Genomic DNA, 20,141 nt, shown 5'->3' on the forward strand with positions numbered 1-20,141 from the left:
GCATTAGCAGAGAGGCTGGGGCATAAGGCGCGGTGAGCACGTCCTCCTAGAGGGCATCTCTCCCATAGGTACCCCATAATGGAGAGGCGTTAGAGAAAGAGGCACAAAGGGTGCTGTTGAAACAGCCATAGGCAGACTGGGAGGTGCTGGGACAGGAATCCAAAGGAGGTGAGTCCCCCAACTCACCCCCCCAGCAAGGTCCCCACGTGGCTATAGCCTCCTATCTCCTCCCTAAACAACCTAGTGGGGCAACATGCCCTAGGAGTCCCTCTGCCAGGCAGCTGAGAGGTGGTGAGAAATTGAGGGACCGTGCAAGGTCCCCAGTAGGAGGAAAGACATCGTATTGGGCTGAACGGCGTCCCCTAAAAAGACAACACCGTGTCCTAACTTCCAGTCCCTGTGACTGAATTTATTTGGGGAAAAGTGTCTTTGCGGATGTAGTTAAGGATCTTGAGATGAGCTCCCCCTGAAGGCAGTGGTGAGCCCTTATACAAATAAGAGAGGACACAGAGACACAGGGGAGAAGGCTGTGTGACTGCAGTCGTGCCATCACAAGCCCGGAACCTCCTGGAGCCCCGAGAAACTGGAAGAGACTCAGTGTCCTATGGAAATTTCGAAGAGTGTGTGGCCCTGCTGACACCTGGATTTGAGACTTCTAGCCCCCAGGATAGCGGGAGAGTACATTTCTGCGACTTTAGGCCACTGCATCTGTGGTGATCTGTTCAGGCCACCTTAGGAGGCCAAGGTGCAGATCTCAGTGGCCCAAAGGGGAGCTCTTGGAGTCCTCCTCGATCACGCAGCGCCCCTGAGCGACCACTTCTTCTCCCATGGGACGAGCTTAATACTTCCAGTCCCGACGAGGCAAGGAAAGAGTTTACCAGAGGTGCTGTTGGGCAGTGCTGGCCCCTCTCCCTGACTGTGGCCTCAGTTTTCTCATCTGCAAAGTGGAGCCATAAGCCTGGCCTGAAGATTCCATCTCAGGGGACCCGAGGGGAGGGACAGAACCTGGGAGCTGAGTGAGGGTCGGCTGTGAGAGGAGGGAGAATGCACGAGTCCTGAGTCCTGATGTGAAAGGCAGGTGCACGGTTCCTGCTGTCTGATGAGGCCTTTGGGACAAAGAGGACAGAGGATCTGGGCCCCTCCAGGAGGAGCTGGCCAGCCCCCTGCGGAGTAGGCTCCTGGCTGGGAGAAGGACTTCTGACGCTGGGCATCCTGCACACCCAGGTGCCAGGGAGGGCGAGGGGAGCTGTGAGAGACTCCAAGGCATATGGATGGAGAAGAACCGTCTTCCCCAAAAGGGTATTTGCATCGTGTTGTGAAAGTGTCCCAGGGAGAACTGACACTTGAATGACAAGCCCTTGTCTTTCCTCTCCCACGGTCCCTCTGATCACTTGCAGACGCACCCCGTTTTGTGGCCCATCTTCTCCTTGCCAAGAAGAGAGGCAGCGCCCAGCCCAGCGTGGGTCAGTTCCACAAATGTTCACTGAGGTCCTTGAAGAGAAAACAACAAAACCTTTAATTCGCTCAGCACTCTGTAGCGCACAGCGCACTTCCAAATGCAATCTGTGGTCACCACAATAACCCTGCAGGGGACAAGATTCTGACCCCCCCACCCCCACCCTACAGGTAAGAAAACCTGGTGCTCTTTCCATGTCACCTCACTGCCTTCCTGACGTGGCATCTGCTGCCTCATGGGGTAATTTGGGGTCGGTGTCTCTCCAGGAAATGTCCTGTGCCTGTACCTTCCAACTGGTGTGGCCTCAAAATCCTCCAAGGTCTGCAGTTCCCCGCCTGGCTTTGCACAACCTCCCTGGGACTCTGGCACCCTCCTCTCTCTCCCCATCTTTGTACCTTGGCTCAGCTCCTCCTCCTGGGCTAGAATATTCTTCTCAGTCACTGGAACATTCCCAGTCCTTCCCATGCTCCCAGTTCTTTCGAGCCCCACAGGTTGGGTCCCCAACCCTGTACAGAGTCCTGACGTTCTGGTTCAAGTCCTAGCTCCGCAACCTTTGCTGACCGTGTGATCTTGGGCACATCACTCCTCCCCTCTGGAGGGGTGTTGAGCCCAATACTCCCTAAATTCTTCTCCACGTGGTCGAAAGCCCTCCCTGTATGCCTCCACAGCAGCCCTCTTCGCTCCACATCCTTCTCCAGGGGGTCCTGTTCTGCCATTCGGCTAGGCTCTCCTCTCCCTGCAGCAGACGTGTCGGGCTGCGGCACCTGCCAACCAGGTGTTTGGCCAAGACATGCTGCTGAATTAAGGAGCAATCCACAAACCACCCTCCTTCAGGTTTTGGGAGACTCTTAATCTTCCCTCTTCAGTCCCTGAGAGCCCTGCAGCAGGCAGGAGCCTGCGGGGGGCGGCGGGGAGGGGGGTGCAGAGGCTGTCTCTGTTCCCTGCATGCGCAGCTTCTGCAGGGTGGGGAACACAGAACACCTCACACCCTGTTCTGCCTCTGGAGCCCATCACTGTCACAGGCATCAAGAGATGACATCAGAAAGCACACAGCCCCTTGCCTTGCCTTCCCCTTCAAAGGGCTTCACATCTCCTATGTCATTTAGTCCCCCAAACCCTTGGGTTATTAATGAGGGACTTGTCCGAGGCCACTCCGCGTTCAGCCAAAGCTGGGGCTGGGATCCGCTCTCCCTACGCTGATCAGTCTTGTCAAGCTCCGCTTTGCACAGGCTGGCTGCCTGATTGCGTGGCCTCGTCCCTTCCCTTCGAGAACTTACACCTGAAAGGACAGTCTAGACAGAGACCCGCGCACATACACTCACTCCTTTATGAGGCGAAGCTACAGGAAAACCTACACAAGATGCCAATAGCACAATTCGGGATCCATAAAAAGGGCCTTAGAGATAATCCACTGCAGCAAATGGGGACACTGAGGCTCAGAAAGGGATAGAGACCGGTCCAAGGTCACAGAGCTAAGTGGAGGCCTCTGGGCTCCCAGGCCCGTGCCCCTTCCACTGTGTCCCCCAAGGCGGGAAGCAGAGAGGACTCAGGAAGCCTGGGCGAGGGGGAGGAAGGACAACCCCCATTTCAGTCTGGAAGTTTTATCCAAAGGGTGCATTTTCCAGAATTCCCGTGTGTGTGTGGGGGGGGGGGGGAGGGGGGGGTGGGCAGGCAGGAAGTAGCTGCAACCTGTCCCTTCAGCACCTGGGAGTAGCCACCACACAGGCTGCGTGGCTGTTGCTTTTTTTTTTTTTTGTCCCCTGTGTCCCTTCAACTCTTACGCCGTGTCCACTGAGTGGCAGACAGCCAGGCCCAGCGCCTTCCAGCGCCGGGAAGCAAGCGGAGCCCTGGGCAAGGCTGAGGTTGGCAGAGCTGGGCAGGGCAGGGGCATTCCGGAGAGAGCCGGCGGGCGCGGGAGGCGGGGCGGGGTGGGGCTGCGGGTACCCTGTTGTTTCTTTCCCTTCCCTGGGCTCCACCCCGCGCATTCTTCGGAAGGGCAGGCTGCCCGCCCTCGGCCCGGAGCGGGGGTGGGGGCCGTGGGGCGCGCCCAGGGGTCCAGGGGCCGGAGGGCCCGTGCGCCCCTCGCGACTGCACCTGCCGCGGATGCTGCGGCGCCTCGGGCGGCGGGCGGGGCGCGGGGCGGGAGTCGGGGGCACGCGGGCGGGCGCGGGGGTGTGGGGTGTGGGGTGTGGGGTGTGGGGGTGCCCCCTGCCCTCGGCCCCGCCCCCCAGGCCCGGCGCGCCCCGCCCCGCCCTGCGCCGGAGGGCCCCGGGGGCGGGACCCGCGGGGAGGCGCGCGGACCGGCCGGGCCAGGTGCAGCGCCCGCGTGGCTGGGGGCCCCGGCGGCCCCGGAGGACTGTCCCGGCCGCGGGCGACCCCCGGAGCCCAGGTAACCGAGCGCGGGACTCCCGGGGGCCGCCGTCGGGGAGCGGGCGCCGGGGCCCGGGGCGCGCAGGAGCGCAGGTGCGCAGACGGGGCGGCGCGCGGGGGCCGCGGACTCGGGGGATGCGCGTCTCGCCCTCCCGCAGGCCCTGCGCGGAGACCCGCGATGGGGACCTTGACCTTCGCGCCCCCGGGGCGGCCCGAGGAGACGGGGGACCCGCGGCGCCGGGAGGGGTGCGCGTGCCGGGGCGGCCTCCGCGCGCGGGGCGGGTCTCCCGGGTGCTGGCGTGGGTGCCCAGCCGCGGGGACACCCCGGCGCGTCCGCCCGCCCCCCGCGGGGGCTCCCCTCGAGGCCCCCGAGCCGCAGGCAGAGGAGCGCGGGAGGGACGGCGGGCCTGGACCCCGCTGGACCCCCAGAGCCCCGCAGCCCCCGCCCCGCGGCCAGGGTGAGCCGAGCGCGCAGCCCGCAGACTTGGTTGCCGGGAGGGCCCTGCTCCGCGCGCGCCTGGGGGCGAAGGATGCCCCCGCCCAGGGGACGCCTCCCTGATTTCATCTCCTCCCCACAATAAACCAGTGAGGCAGTTGGGTCTTGTTCCATCTGCAAATTAAAAAAAAAAAAAAAGGGGGTGGGGGAGCTCAAAGAGGTTAGGTAATATGCTGGGGAAAAAAGTGGTAGATCTGAACTGCAGTCTCCGAGAGCCGGATGGTTGGTTCTCCATTTTTCTGCTGGGGTTCATGTCTTCTCCCCTCTCCCCTTGAGGTTCTTCTCCTGGAAGAGGTGGTTCAGGAGAGAGCACCTCCGCGGAGAAGTACAAGTGCTCAGCGCGCTCCTCCCTGGCGAGCTGTAGGCCGCAGGAGGACCAGGCGCCCATTTGGGGGCCTCACCCCTCTAGCCCCGGGACCTGGCTTACCTGGCTCACCTGGCTCACCTGGCTCGCGGGAGGTGCGCAACAGAACTGAATGAATTCACCTTCAACGACAGGGATTCTTTTCCAGTCGACACATCTGTGCCCTTGGCAGTGAAAGAAAGTACTCTGAACGGTTGGACTGGAAAGGTGCCCACCACCACCGAGGGGTCTTGACATCCTTACCCACTTGCGGCAGTTCGATGCTTTCTAAATCAGGGAGCACATCCATAATCCCATGTGCTTTTCCAGACAGGTAGGCTTTCCCTTTACCCCAGACCCGCTTCCCATCAGGCCAAGGAGAAGCAGAGGGAGATGGTCACGTGCCCAGCGTGGCCCTGTCCGGGGAGCCAGAGGGCCCTGTCCCATGTGCACCAGCATCCTACCCAGCTCTCCAGGAAATCTTATTGGAACCGTGACTCTGCTTCGCTCGTCCCTCTCCTTACCCGTTCATGGGGGCAACCATGGATTGAGAGCAGAAAACTTGCTTTTCTGGGCCTCAGTTTCCTCATCTGTAGCATAGGCACGAGAGAGTCTGCGTGATTTCATGAGTGAGTGATCCATAGGGCCCTCTGTAGGCTTCTGTGCATGTGTGTTGACCTGACCTCCCCACGTGGGCTGTGCCTTCAGCCCGGGAAGTGACCATGCACGCATCTTGGTCTCCCTCAGAGAGCTGGCCCTCTCCTGAGCATACAGTAGGTTCGCAGGAAGTGTTCAGTGATCAAAAACAGTCTCTACAGGAAGAGAAATCGCTAAAATTGGTGGAAAATGGGCGTTTATAATCCTTCTATCATATGGGGAAGGCTCCAGGAGGGGGAGCCTCTCAGAGGGGTCTGAGAGTCCCTTGAGGTGGAGATGGTTAGTGTCTGGCTCATTCAAGGCCACAGTCTAGTGGGGGAAGCCCAGCAAGGGGTATAGGACTTTCCATGGCAGCGCCCTGAAGCCTTTTGAGGCCCTGCCTGGAACCCCGTACCCCTGAACTCCTCAGCAGACCCAGGTGGCTGCTTTGGCCTCAGGACAGACCAGGGCCCTCAGAGTTGGTCAGTTCTGTTCCCTGGCAGAGGCCGGTGAGAGCGTAGGTAGTCCTACCACCAGCTGTCCCTGCACATACGTAGTACGTCCCTGCCCAGCTTCCTACTGCCAGTTCCCGAGTCTTCACAAGAACCCAGTAGAGGAAGAGCTTTAGACTCAGAACATCTGAGCTGGAAGAGCACTAGAGGTCGTGTCCTTCTATTCTCCATACTATTTATCGCCGTCTAATATCCTGGCTGTTTTAGCCTGGTTTCTGTCTCCTACGCCTGGCTGTTCGAGGTGCTTAAGAGCTGCCTTGGGAGGAATGTTCAGGACACATAGAAGGGCAGCTCCTCGGCTGAGCAGACGGCCACCAACATAGGATGATCTGAGAGAGCCAAGGAGGAGTGCTCCCCATTAGACCCCATCGCTAAAAGAGAACTCGCAGTGCTGCTCTCCAGAGGTGGGCAGTTCCTCGGTTAGTGGTGAACACGGTGCCCCTTTCCCAGGACACTGGAGAACCAACGCCGGGCCCCCTGGCAGCCCTGGGGGAAAGGACGGAGCTCCAGATCACTGGGCCAGGGATAACAAACCAGGCTGAGAAGGTGTGACCAGCTGTGTGGGCCCGGAAGAGTGAGGACACTATTCCGCCCAAGGTCCTGGCGGAAGCTTGGGGCTCTGAGGCCTCACTTAGGAATCTGATAAGAGTGGTTTCCTTGCAGGACCCACAGGTGTAGGGATACGCAGGGTGGAGAAACTCTCGACGGTGGGGGTAGAGTAGAGGTCCAGGGGATGGTCTGCCGTAGAAGCTGGAACTTTCCATGCGATCAAAAATATGGGACACGCCTAGGCATGCACCAAGCGGCTTCAGCCCCCCTCGCCCCCCCCCCCCATCTTTCATCCAGCTGCTGTCTTTTCAGCAAAGGAATTTTATCTGTGTTTTAAGGCAAAAGCCTGGGACCCTATGGGGTCATCTGGAGAAGGGGTGTGGCATGAAGACTCTCCAAGGCAGCTGGTAAGGGTGTAGGGGGGAGGTGGGACATTTCCTCACACTCGGGGGGAAATGTAGCTGCTGCCCTCTTTCCTGATTGCTCGGAGGGGGATGGTTACGTTTGTAATACCGAGGATGAGCGCTCCATAACCGTTAGCTGGTTGCCAGGCACGACCACCCAGCAGGCCACAGACGGACGGACGGAGAGTCCCGAGGCCAGGATGGCGGGCCACTGGCCACTCACAGAGGAAGCTCCCCTTGTACAGGCCCACGCAGTGGATTCGTGGGGAGCTTTGGCTACTTCCCCCTCTCCTGACCCCCAAATCCTTGCCCGTTGTCTTTGCGGTTTGCCAAGTTAAGAGTGGGAATGCCCCTGGGCCTTGGTGTTGGGGGGAGACACCCAGAAATTGTGCCTCCAAGGATGTATAGGAGTTTACCGGCTGCTTGGAAAAATTGGGGAGGGAGGGACAGGGAGGCGGAGGGAACACGTGTAACACTTGTCGGAAGCCATGAATGTGTAGTGGTGACTCCTGTGTCCCCAGCCACTGTAGCTCCCCCCGGCCTTGCTCCCCAGCTGCTCCCTGTGGGCTCCGTCGCCCTGGAGTGGAGGAGGCCCAGACCTGAGACGGAGTTCATGCATTTCTGACCCCTGGCCTTCTCTTTATCACTGCCATCGCCACAAGTCTGGTGGCTTTCAGCAACAGGGGTGGAAAAGTACTACTGTTGTGACATAATGTGAGTCAGTCCTTCTTCAATGATGGGGTTGCCCTCTCAGCTCTGACGCCTGGTGCCTGGCTCACGGGTGGGGACACGGTGCTGGTTCCTTGGGGGAGAGGACGGGGGTGACTCTAGACATTATATTGGAATTACGTAGGCGGCAGTGAGAAGCCAACAGGTGCGACATAATCGTTTGTAGGATCTAGGAGAAGAGGTGGGGTCCCCCCAAGCAGTGATCCAAGGTGTAATGCCTGCACAGCGGCGCTGTGTCCTCGGAGGCAGGGTTTATTTGACAGAGCTGTCCTCGCTCCTGGCCTTGAAGCAGGCCAGGGCCACCCCCAGCGTGCTCTGTGGACATGGGGCTAGTGGATGCCGCTTAGGTGTCAGACGGGCATGATGCCTGGGCACGCCACAGCCCGTGAGACATTCTTCCCCTTTGATTATACGGGAACCCTGTGGCCACGCTGGCCTTGGTGGGATGATTGGGAACCCGTCGGAGGCACAGAGCCCAGCCATCACGGGCTTCTCGATCTCTCGCTCCCACATTCGGCCCCTCGACCAGCTTGCTGCCAGCCTCTGGGTTGGCCACTGCACTCCTGGTAGCTGAAGGCTGGTGTGGCTGGCGGGAACTGGATTCTTTTTTTTTTTTTTTTTTTTTTTAAGATTTTATTTATCTATTCATGAGACACACAGCGAGAGGCAGAGACACAGGCAGAGGGAGAAGCAGGCTCCCTGCGGGGAGCCCGATGTGGGACTTGATCCCAGGACCCCGGGATCACGCCCTGAGCTAGAGGCAGACGCTCAACCACTGAGCCACCTGGGAGTTCCAGAGAACTGGGTTCTGGTTCTGGTACTATCTTGTCACAGTGCAACTTGGGCCCAGTCGATTCCTGGGCCTCAGTTTCCTCATCTGTGAAGGACAGCTCAGCCTAGATCAGGGTTCCTCGCCTCAGCACGGCTGATGTCTGGGATAGTTCTTCTAGAGGGTTCTATGTCATGGGGGCTGTCCTGTGCGTGATGGGATGCTCAGCAGCATCCTTGGCTCCTACCCACGGGACCCCAGATGCACCACCTCTCTCTCTTCCGTCTTGACAGCCAAAGATGTCGCCAGATGTTGCTGAATGTCCCCCGGAGGCAAAATCATCTCTGGCTGAGAACCCCTGGGTTGGATGATCCCTCAAGACCCCCATGAGATTACCCTCAGGGCGGCAGAGTGGGGGGGACACACATTTCCTTTTGCTAGCCCCTGTTTTAGAAGTATGGGCTGTGCATGCACCAGGAGCCTGGGGGTAGGGTTCCAGGGGCTTGTAGGGCGAGACGTGAGCTATGAGAGGAAGGGAGGCTCTGGGCTGCTGCGTCTTGCTGAGCACCAAGGCCAAGTCCACTTTGCCTTCCAGACCTTGGGTTACATAAGAAGGTGGGGCGGGGGGGTGGGGGGGGACAGGCCTGTGGTCAGCACACCATTAAGGTCAGCAGCCTTCCGGCCAGTGACTAATGGTTTGTGTGCACCCTCAGGACCCAGCCCGTCCTCCTCCTCCTCCGCAGGCCCCTGTCCCCTCTCCCGCCTCCTGCCCCTGGACACGACATAGGAAGTGAATCAGCCCACCCGCTGGGCAGATGGGGAGAGGCGGAGCCCAGTGGTGTTAGACTCCAGGGCTATGCAGCCTGCCCCCCCACCCCCCCACCCCCCCACCCCCCACCCCCGGCCCTGATTTGGTTTTGTTTGTTCTCCTGACTTAGCTGTTTATTAACTTTGTCCACAGAGGCCCCTTCTGTGACCTCATTGCTTGACTGGAGGGGAAAGATGTTTCTTCTCCAGGAGCGGGAGGGGGTTGTTAATGAATCCTGGAGGTAAATCTTTGTCAGCAACAGGCTGTGAGGTTTGGGATACTGTTAACCCAAATGACTGGGTTGTTACTTCTTTTTCCTTTAATTTTTTTTTTAATTTTATTTATTATTCATGATAGTCACACACACACAGAGAGAGAGAGAGAGAGAGAGAGGGGCAGAGACACAGGCAGAGGGAGAAGCAGGCTCCATGCACTGGGAGCCCGACGTGGGATTCGATCCCGGGTCTCCAGGATCGCGCCCTGGGCCGAAGGCAGGCGCCAAACCGCTGCGCCACCCAGGGATCCCCATTCCTTTAATTTTTTTTGATTGAGTATATTGGTCCGTAACATCGTAGTGGTTTTAGGTGTACGCGGTCATGATTTGGTGTCTGTGGGCGCTGCAAGGGGGTCACCACGGTAAATCTGGTTGCCATCTGTCCCCATTCCAAGTTGACTTTTATGATCTACTCTCGAGGGACGCCTGCATGGCTCAGCGGTTGAGCGTCTGTCTTCAGCTCGGGTCATGTCCCAGGATCCGCGATCGATCGAGTCCCCCATCGGGCTCCCTGCAGGGAACCTGCTTCTCCCTCTGCCTGTGTCTCTGCCTCTCTCTCTGTGTCTCTCATGAATAAATAAATAAAAGCTTAAAAAAAAAAAAAGCATCTACTCTTGACAGCCTTCCAGTACACACAACGATATTATTGACTGTAGTCACCATGCTGTATGTTATGTCCCCATGACTTCTTTCTTTTGTGTTTGCAAAGTGTGTGCCTCTTTTTTTTTTTTTTTTAAAGATTTTATTTATTTATTCATGAGAGACACAGAGAGAGGCAGAGACACAGGCAGAGGGAGAAGGAGGCTCCAGGCAGGGAGCCTGATGTGAGACTCAATCCCAGGACTCCGGGATCACGCCCTGAGCAGAAGGCAGGGTTCAACCACTGAGCCACCCTGGGGCCCCCAAAGTGTAAACCTCTTGACCCCCTTTTCTTACCGTCCTCACTGATGGCCTGTAGGTGGCTCTGAGCGGTGGGCTGGGGCAGTGAATGAATTAAAGGCAGTCCCGGTCTACAGAAGCCTTCTGTCAGGGAGGACAAAGATTCAGCCTGTAATTGCAGCTACAACTATACCCTGGTACCCTGCATCCATTGAACACTAACTAAAACTCTATAGCCGTTAAACACTAACTCCCCATCTCGTCCATCCCCCAGCCCCTGGTAACTACCATTCATGCTTTTGTCTCTGAAAATCTGACTATCCTAGGTACCCCATGAACTCGTGTGTCCGGCTCATTTCACTTAGCTTAGTTTTTTTTTTTTTTAAGATTTTATTTATGCATGAGAGACAGAGAGAGGCAGAGACACAGGCAGAGGGAGAAGCAGGCCCCATGCAGGGAGCCTGGTGTGGGACTCGATCCCTGGTCTCCAGGATTAGGCCCTGGGATGAAGGCAGTGCTAAACCGCTGAGCCACTCAGGCTGCCCTATTTTTTTTTTTTTTTAACATTTTATTTATTGGTTCATGAGAGACACAGAGAGAGCCAGAGACACAGGCAAAGGGAGAAGCAGGCTTCCTACAGGGAGCCCGATGCAGAACCTGATCCCAGGATCCCAGGATCATGACCCAAGCCAAAGGCGGATGCTCAACCGCTGAGCCCCGAGGCGTCCCTATTTATTTTAGAGAGAGAGAATGAGAGCGAGAGAGCAAGCACATGGGGGGAGGAGCAGAGGAAGAGTGGGTGAGAGAGAGAGAGAGAGAGAGAATCTCAAGCAGACGCCCCGCTGAAGGCAGATCCCACCATGGGCTCGATCTCACCTCCGTGACATCACAACCTGAGCCAAAACCAAGAGTCAGATGCTTAACCGACCAAGCCCCCCAGGCGCCCCAGATTTTCTTTCCTTTTGAAGATGGGTAACATTCCACTGTGTGAATATCCCATATTTTTATCCATTCACCTTTATCCCTCCACCCGACCTCTGGGTGGCCTCTACCTGTGGCTGTCCAGCAGTGCTGCGTAGGAGCATGGGTGTGCAGGTATGCGTTTGAGTCCCTGCTTTCAGTTCTTCTGTGGATATTCCCAGAAGTAGAATTGCTGGATCATATGGAAATTGTGTTTGACTTTCTGAGGAATCACTGTGCTGTTGTAGAAGAGCTAGATTTGAAGGACGGACACGAGATATCCAAGCATCTAGGGAGAGGAGAGGAGGGAAGAGGAAGGGTGGGGAGGGCAGGGGAGGGCAGGGAGGGGAAGGGACGAAAGAGGAGGGGAGGGGAGGGGAAGGGAGGTGAAAGCCTAACTGGTGCCACAAAGCACAGTGTGGTGTGTGTGCTCGGGGCTGAAGCAGGGTGCGGCTGGCGAGGAGGCCCTGGAGAGGGTAAGAGCACCAAGGGTCTCAGACCGGGCTGGGGGGCTTGGGCTCCGACCTATGGGCTGTGAGATGCATGGAAGGGTTTTTGGTTTGGTTTTGTTTTAAAGATTTATTTATTTAAAAAAAAATAAAAAAATAAAAATAAAAAATAAAGATTTATTTATTTATTTGAGAGGGAGAGGGAGAGGGAGAGAGAGCGCACTCGAGAGCGAGAGGGAGAGGGAAGGAGAATCTGCAGCAGACTGTGCACTGAGCAGAGTCCATCCGGGGGCTCGATCCCACCACCGCGAGATCATGACCTGAGCCAAAATCAAGAGCCGGATGCTTAGCGGACTGAGCGACCCAGGTGCCCCTTTGGAAGGGGTTTTTAATCGGGAGGTGACACAGGCCAGTGGTGTCTTAGATGATTGTCGCAGGGAGTGGTGTCACAGGTGTGCCAGGAGGGAAAGAGACTTCAGCAGGAACCCAGCGGGACAAAACTGGTCACCCAGTCTGGTTGACCCGCACTGGGGTACGTGGAGGGAGCGGGTCTGCGGGGGGATGTGCTGCACAGCAGTGCCTGGGTTTGTGCTTCGGTGGCTGGGTGAATGGTGGTGCCACTGCCTGGGTCAGCTTACGGGGGCGGGGGTGGCCAGTTTGGCAAGATGCTGAAAGGGTAAGCAAGGGCCAGTTGGCCTCAAAGCTCCCTTAGGACGGGTGGGACGAAGGTCTGTGTGTGTGTGTGTGTGTGTGTGTGTGTTTGTGGGGGGTGTGGGCAGAGCTGTGGTACAAGGAGGGAAGCTGGTTGAGGGGCCAGGGAAAGGACTGCCATGGGATGTCACAGGGGACCCCGGACATGGAGCGGCCTCTGCCTGAAACAGGTCCGGCCCTGTCTACTACGTATCAATCCAGACAATCAATCTCTGCGCTGGAGGCGAGGCCCTGGGAGTGGAGATCTCAAGATAAACAGGAGCCAGTGACTTGAATTCATTTATTCATGCTGTAAAGCTTAGAAAATGGAACTTGGCCAGTACCTTGGCACAGTTCAACATTTAACGACATTGGAGATAGGTGATCGGCAGGACAAGTGGAGTGTTTTGAAAGTGTGTCATGGGGACATGATTGGGTCTAGGGCAGGGTTTCTCCCCTTAGCACTACTGACGTTTCAGACGAGATCATTCTTGGTCGTGGGCGCTGTCTTGTACGTTGTAGGATGTTTAGCCGCCTCCCTGGCCTCTACCTGTTAGATGCCAGTAGCCGCATATGCCCTCAACCCATTTGTGGCAACCAAAAATGTCTTCTAGACATTTCCCCCAGGGGGGACAGAAATTATCTTTAGTTGACATCCGTTGGTCCGGAGGCTAGGAAAGGCTGCCGAAAGGAATATTCATCCAAGTTCTAGAAGATATGAAGAATTAATTAAGATAAGGCTGGAGCAGGTGTGGGGAGCAGAAGGGAGAGTGTTCAGGGCACTGGTGACAATATGTGCAAAGGCCCCTGAGGGTGGGAGAGAGCGTGGGGGGTAGTTGGGGAGAGGAGCCATGGTGGAGGTGAAGAGGGTGGCTGGATTCTAGAGATACTGGGAAGGGAACAAAGGCGAGGAAGCCTTTCTGACTTGGAGGATGGAACTGGCTGGAAGCTGGTGAGTGACATTTGAGCATATTGGGTTGGAGATCCCCGGGGACCCATGTGGGGCCCTGAGCTCAGAAGACAGGCCTGGCTGGAGATATGCATTTGGGAGTAACGTGTATACCGGTGATGCGCGAACCCTTGGGGTGGACGAGGTAGCAGACGGGGACCATATGGGCCAAGAGGAGAGGAGCAGAGAGGAGGACCTAGGAGTGAGCCCCACCATTTAGAGAGACTGGGGAGGACTTCCCAGAGGGGCACAGAAGCATTGGGTGGTCTATGGAAACCCAGGGAGGCGGGTTTTGGGGGTGTAGCTGCTGCAAAGTGGGTGGGGGCATTTCGAGCCTGAAATGCCAGGTGGCCCCCCTGGAGTCAGGAGGCCAGTGATCCAGGAGGCCGGGGCGGGCCCAGCAGGTCAGGCCCAGGCTCTTGGGGAGTAGGGCCGGAGGGAAGCCGCTGGCAGCTTCACCAAAAGCCCGTCTGGAGAGGTGAGAGGAGAATGTGGGAGCCAGAAAGGGAAGTGGGTTTGGGAGGAGGGGGGGGAGGTTTTGTTTTGTTGATTTAGCCTGCTTGTTGCCACCTCCCACCTTTCTTTCTCAGAAAATAAATGTGCACGGCTCAGAATTTCAAAAATCGCAACGGTTTGGCTGTGCGAAGTCTCCATCCCCCATCTCCCTTGGCCTCCTGGAGCTCTCGCTTCCTGGAAGCAACTCGACCCGTTGCGTGCATGCTCTTCCAGGGATGTTCCCTGCGTCAGTCAGAACATAGGTGTATAGATTCGCTCTCCCCGAGTGGTAGGTAGCGCGGTATACGCCCTCCGCAGCCCCCCTTGTGTTCTTTTCCCACGTAGCGGTCTTGGTGTGCTTCTAGAAGGGTACGTACAGTGCTGCTTCATGTTTCGGGCTATAGAATATTCCAGCGTATGGATGCCACAGCATTTATTTAACAAATCTCCTGTCTTTTGGACTTCACGCCCAGTGTCCCACTGAGTCACCTTGTGCTCTAGTCATTTTGCAGCGTAGGTGGCTCCACGTGGGATAAAGTCTCCGAAGCAGAATGAAAAGGCCAGAGGTGTGTGCATTTGTGTTTTGAAAGACATCAGCAAAAAAAAAAAAAAAAAAAAAAAAAAAAACAATCAGCAAAGTGCTCTCCATCGAATTTTTATTTTATTTTATTATTTATTTAATTAGTTTTAAAGATTTTATTTATTTATTCATGAGAGGCATAGAGAGAGAGAGAGAGAGAGAGAGAGAGAGGCAGAGACACAGGCAGAGGGAGAAGCAGGCTCCATGCAGGGAGCCCGACGTGGGACTCGATCCCGGGTCTCCAGGATCAGGCCCTGGGCTGAAGGCGGCGCTAAACCGCAGGGCCACCTGGGGCTGCCCTCCATCGAATTTTTATTTATTTATTTATTTATTTATTTATTTATTTATTTATTTATTTATTTATTTTTTCCATCGAATTTTTAGAAAGATACCCTCCCTGCAGCAATGTACGAGGCTGCTCGTTTCCCACGCCCTTGGACATGAAGTGTCACCAAACTTGTTGATATTTGCCAATCTGGAAGACAAAATAGTCTCTCAGTAGAGTTTTAATTTGCATTTCTTTGGCTGTGAATGAAGTTGAACGTGTTTTCATGTTCAAACACACGTGAGAGCCACTTGTGTTTTCTGGGAACTGTGCCTTCATTTGTTTTGCCTGGTTTCTTTCTTTTCTTCTTCTTTTTTTTTTAAAGATTTATTTATTTATTTTTGAGGCAGGGCAGGGGGTAGGTGGGGAAAAGAACAGGGGGAGGAGAGAGAATCTCAGGCAGGCTCTGCGCTGAGTGTAGAGCCCAATGTGGGGCTCGATCCCATGACTCTGAGGTCATGACCTGAGCCAAAGCCAAGAGCCAGATGCCCAGCTGAGTGCACCACCCAGGTGCCCCTGCTTTGCCTACTTTCTGTCAGGTTGTTGGTCTTCACCTTATTGAATCGCAGGTGATCTTTACATATTAAGGAAACTAGTATTTTTGTCTAGAATGTCAATTACAAGTGTTTCCCCTGCAGTCGATCAAGTTTTTTGCTGTTGTTGCTATTTTCTTGAGAATCGGGGATGCTGGGACGCCTGGATGGCTCAGCAGTTGAGCGTCTGCCTTTGGCTCAGGGGATGATCTCCAGGTCCCGGGATCGAGTCCCACATCGGGCTCCCCCTGGAGCCTGCTTCTCCCTCTGCCTCTGTCTCTGCCTCTCTCTCTCTCTCTCTGTCTCTTGTGAATAAATAGATAAAATCTTTTTAAAAAAAGAATTACAGATGCTGACGGAGTGAGTCACACGAGTGGCCGGTCCCCGGCGTGGAGGTCCCTGAGGAAGCCTTGGGGTGGGTTCCAGATTGGGAAACTCCTCTCTGCTGATGGGGAGGGAGGAAGCTGCCGGGTAGATGGCTGAGTGCCTCCAGGGATGGGGTTGTGTGACGAGGTGTCAGAAAGTTAGAGGGGCAGGAGAATGGTGGTATTAGGGGAGAGCAATTGGCTTAGCAAGCCCTGGAAACAGCTAGAGGGGGGCAGCGGGTGATGGTGCGGGGTGCTTTCCCGGGCTCTGTGTCTGTCTGTTGTCCCGGGGCCAGCCTAACGGCGGCAGTTGCTTAGATCTTGCCTGTGATCTGGAGTTTTCTTTATCTTGCTCTGACACCACACCAACGTCTCCTGCCCTGAGCCACCCGGGCCCAAAGACCAGACCACTAGGAACAACCCCTCTGCCCCGAAGCCCACCCGAACCGCGCAAATTAGCCAGCCCTAAGCTAATCACCCTGCCCTGCCTCGCCTTCCCCCACGGAGCCCCTAATAAAGGCCGTGGCCTGTGATTCCCCTCTTTCCTCTCTGCCTCCTGAGCAGCGCTGGTGCCTCTCCATGTGGCCCCGTGTGGTGTAACACACACCCCCTCAGGAAATGGAAGTAAGGAAAATCTTCTTTCAATGGCATTAGCCTCTCTGTGTGTCACTTGGTCACCTCCATAAACTAAAATCCCGTGTGTACAGGTGAGACAGCAGTGCCCTAGGGCAGGGACAGAGTACGAGGGTCCACAGACTGCAGGCTTATGGGTGGGTGGTTAAATAAGCAGGCTCTCAGGGCGGGCTTCCTGGAGGAGGTGGCCTGGAGACGAAGAGAGGCCTCAAGGTGGGGATGGCAGGTGCACATTAGGAGGCACAGGGGAGTGTCTCTGGAGGAGTGTGTGCCCCTCAGCGTGGGCAGTGGTGAGAACTGAGGCTGGAGAGAAAGATAGGAGAGGAGGCAGGGATGAGCATTGGGGGGCGGGGGGGTGCAGGGAGAAGCAATAGGGTCCATGATGCAGGGCGGGGCCTGGGGGTACTGTTTGCAGTTTCTTAATTCTCAGAAATGATTTGAGTCTGTGTTAACTCCCTCTGGGTGTTCAGGGCGGGGCTGCTGCTGATAAAGGGTCTCAACGGTGCCAGGTGGTCCAGCCCCACTGTTGCTAGGACAGCAGACCCGCCCGCCCCTTCCCCTTGGATGTCCACTAACACCGCCCGTCCCTGGTGAACTCAGCTCTTTGCCTTCACTCCCTTCCCGGGCCGCCACCAGCATCCTGCTCCCACCTTTCTGCTGGTGGCAAGGCGGCCGGGTGCCCCCCCCATCCTCCTCCACGAACACCCCCTCCTGTCTTCCAGAGCTTCTCTTCTCTCCCTCAGGGTCAGATGCCACACCCGCCAGCTGGTTCTGAGTTTCAAGTGGCATTTGAAGTGAGGAGAGAATCCTTGAGGACCAAACAGCCTTCGAAACACGGCCAGCAGAGCAGCAAATGTGGACTGGCTGGCGGTGGCACTGCCCTGTTGTTTGCTGGGGGCCCGGCCCACACGGCCGCAGGTCACCCAGAATCTGTTTTTGGGGATCAGGGGCAGAAATTGCCTCTTTTTTTTTTTTTTAAAGATTTTATTTATTTATTCATGAGAGAGAGAGAGAGAGGCAGAGACACAGGCAGAGGGAGAAGCAGGCTCCATGCAGGGAGCCCGATGTGGGACTCGATCCCGGTACTCCAGGATCATGTCCTGGGCTGAAGGCAGGTGCTAAACCGCTGAGCCACCCAGGGATCCCCAGAAATTGCCTCTTCTAATAATGTTGGCCTGGATCCTGGTCCTTTGTGCCCCAAGACACCGAGTCCAAAGGGAGTTCATAAACCCGTGCACACAATTGGCAATTACTCCTGCTACCTTGTGGTTTCTTTATTGTTGCCTGGAGAGTTATTTACCTTTTTGAGGGTGGAATTTGTGGGGCAATAATCTCATATTCGGCAGGCGCCTATCCGGTTCTGATGAACTCTGAACTGGGCCGTGTACCGTGGGGCTTAGAATCGTGTTGTATTTGCTTTGCCCCCCCAGGAAAGACACCGTGTAATGATTCACCAACGTGTTATGTAGGCCCAGCTGTGAGTGCACAGAATAAAGGGAAGCCAGCTGGGCTGTGGTGGGCAGAACAGACTTCTAGAAAGAGGAAGAGCTCAAGCAGACAGTGGGTGTGGAAAAGGTGGCAGAGGGGAAAGGAGGGGACAGGAGGTCTGGCGAGGAGGCCCCACGTTTCTGGCAGCCGTCAGTGCGGGGAGGTTGAGGGTCAGTCCTCTGGGAGGGCAGGAGGATGGTGATGGCTACCCTGGGGTCGACAGGTGAGCTGGGATGGGAAGGACAGGAGGCAGCGGAGCCCCAGGGACTCCGTCAGCGTGTGTGTGTGTGTGGGGGGGCGCGGGGGTGCTGTGCATGGTGCACCGTCTCTGCTTGCAGGGGAGCTCTGGGGACCCTCAAGCTCAGTGGACTGGGCATGGACTCTGACCCTGCCCTTCTGGGAGGCCTTGAAACATCCACTGTGGGTCTGTTGCCTCCCCAGTACCCTTCGCTTGCCCCCAGGGCAGGAAACCAGTGTTTCCCCAGATCTGGGCTCCGTGAAGCCTCTGGGGGGTGGGGGGGGCAGGCATCCTTCCGAAAGCAGAGGTGGGGAGCTGCAGCTGGGAGAAAGTGAGGGTGCTGGCGGGGGGGAGGGCATCGGTGTCTGAAATGTGGGATGTCAGTAATTCAGTTCTTGGACGTTTGGGGTACATATCCTCTCTAGAACCTGACTGATGGCTCCAAAAGAAAGAAAAATGTAAGTGACCAAAAAAAAGGAAATTGTGTGAAGGGGGATGAAATGCTTGGCTCAACGGCGAGGCTGGAGAGAGGATGTGGGAGGGAGAAAGTGACAGCTCTGCCCTCCTTCGTCCCCCTTCCTCCTCCATCCTTCCTCCCCCCCCCCCCCCAGTCCGGTTTGGCTTAATCTTTCATGTCCTGAACCGTTCCTCCAAGTCCAACAGACGCTTCAATGTTGAAATGTTGCTTAACAAGACTGGGGGCTTCTGGATTCTCCTGGGACCAGCTTGCTGTGTGATCCCACGGCCACCTGCTTGCGGCTGGACGTCCTGGTCTGGGTCTCACACCTGGCGTCTCTCCTTGGAGAAGAGAAGTTTTGCCTTTGAGGTGCCTTTACTTACCTCCTTACGATTTCCTTGAGGGTCTGAAAAGAGCAGACGAGGGGTCTGAGGAAGGGAATTCCTGGGGCGAAGGGGCCTGTTGGGCCCAGCCCGGGCCAGATGGGAGGGAGCAGGGCGTGGGGACACCCACCCTGCGTTGTCTCAGGGCCCCAGGTTTGCCTTTCAAAGGAAAGGCCCTCACCTGATAAGGTGGGCCTCGTTCCATTAAAGCCAGCCTTGTTGGGGCCCCGGCGTGAGGACGCGGGGCCGGGGCCTCTGTGGGTGACCTGGTGGTGGCCAGGCCTGCCCTGGGCACCACTCCCCAGTGCCTGCTGCTGCGGGCAGGCGTGTCACCTCTCACGTGCTCACGCTGCCGTAGGAAACGGAGGCCCGGGCAGGTCACACGGCTGCTTCCGAGTCCCCCGGGCCTCCCAGGGACAGCTCGGTCCGACGTGAGCCGGGTCTTGGGGCTCCTTCCCACTGGCTGGGCGTGACGGGCCCATCGAGGCTGGGGTCCCCGCTCCGATTTACCCCCTGGAGCGCCGTGGCTGCCAGTGGTTGTGGAGGTCCCTTCACTTGGCTCAGGGAGGAAGATGTGGGCCTCGGTACAAAAAGTAAGAGGAAAAGAATTGCCTCGAATAATTTCAGCTGATCCCCGTGACACCTCCCCTGGCCCCAGTGTTCCAGAATGTACCTCAGGCCCTCCCTCCTGAGACCCAAACAAATGAATCTGTAATGGTGAAGTTCACAGTGTTCAGGGGGTCACGCTCCTACCTCCTCACACGGACGCCGAAGCAGGTGGCGGCCCGGGGCCAAGGCGCCAGAGACCCTTATTCCAAGCGTGTTTCCACCTCGGCAGTGCCCTGTGGGACGCCGTGGGGACGCGGGTCGGGAGAGGGGGTTTAAGCATGAAAATGATCTTTTTTTTTTTTCCTTCTCACTTTTCATGTAGGGGCTTGGTGTCCCTCGCAGGGCAAAGGGAATCCGTTTGCACACCAGCCAGGGGCTGTCGGGGCCGGGAAGGGAGGCCCAGAGCTCAGGGCCAGGTCAGACCCCCCCTTCCCACGGCCACCTGCTTGCCAGCTCCATGCTGCGGGTTCTGGTGGGTTCTGGGTGGATCCCAGGGCAGGAGCCCAGGCCAGCTGGAGCCCCGGAGGCAATCTGGGGGGCAGCAGGTGTTTGCCCTCCCGAGCTCTGCGGGGGGTCTGGGGGCTTGATCTGGAAGGACCTGTTCTTCCCGTTTTTTCAGAGGTTTTTGAATAATGCATTTTGCCTCGGTCCTTGAAAGAAGCCTGTGCCTCATGATGCTAGAATAATGACCTGTGTCACATGTCAGCCACTGGGGCTCTTAATCCACCTCTGCATTCAGATAGCAGAGATGTATGGCCTCTG

The 20,141-nt window shown here is 56.7% G+C and overlaps 1 protein-coding gene and 1 long non-coding RNA gene across 9 annotated transcripts in view; one reads left to right on the top strand and one right to left on the bottom strand.

Annotated features, from left to right (window-relative positions):
• Positions 1–3,721: 3,721 nt before the first annotated feature.
• PAQR5 (progestin and adipoQ receptor family member 5) overlaps positions 3,722–20,141 on the top strand; it is a 70,484-nt gene continuing 54,064 nt past the window's right edge. The window contains exons 1-3 of one of the 6 annotated variants that reach the window (XM_072809389.1): positions 3,752–3,845; positions 4,835–4,999; positions 6,701–6,769. The gene's annotated coding sequence lies outside the window, so the exon portion shown is untranslated. Of the gene's footprint in view, positions 3,846–4,834; positions 5,000–6,700; positions 6,770–11,563; positions 11,662–17,754; positions 17,916–18,609; positions 18,757–20,141 lie in introns of those variants that run through there. The other 5 variants (XM_072809390.1, XM_072809388.1, XM_072809387.1 and 2 more) reach the window with 5 other exon arrangements.
• Positions 4,278–5,314, bottom strand: LOC140623206 (uncharacterized). Of its 3 annotated transcripts, none has more exons than XR_012022866.1 (3): positions 4,930–5,314; positions 4,759–4,850; positions 4,278–4,607 (listed from the first exon to the last, which is right to left on the bottom strand). It is a non-coding gene; the product is annotated as an uncharacterized lncRNA (long non-coding RNA). The 3 variants fall into 3 exon arrangements; XR_012022865.1 differs by having other exon boundaries at positions 4,750–4,850; XR_012022864.1 differs by having other exon boundaries at positions 4,278–4,680; positions 4,768–4,850; positions 4,930–5,311.

The sequence above is a fragment of the Canis lupus genome, chromosome 32 (genome assembly GCF_048164855.1).
Source record: "Canis lupus baileyi chromosome 32, mCanLup2.hap1, whole genome shotgun sequence".
Classification (NCBI taxonomy): domain Eukaryota; kingdom Metazoa; phylum Chordata; class Mammalia; order Carnivora; family Canidae; genus Canis; species Canis lupus.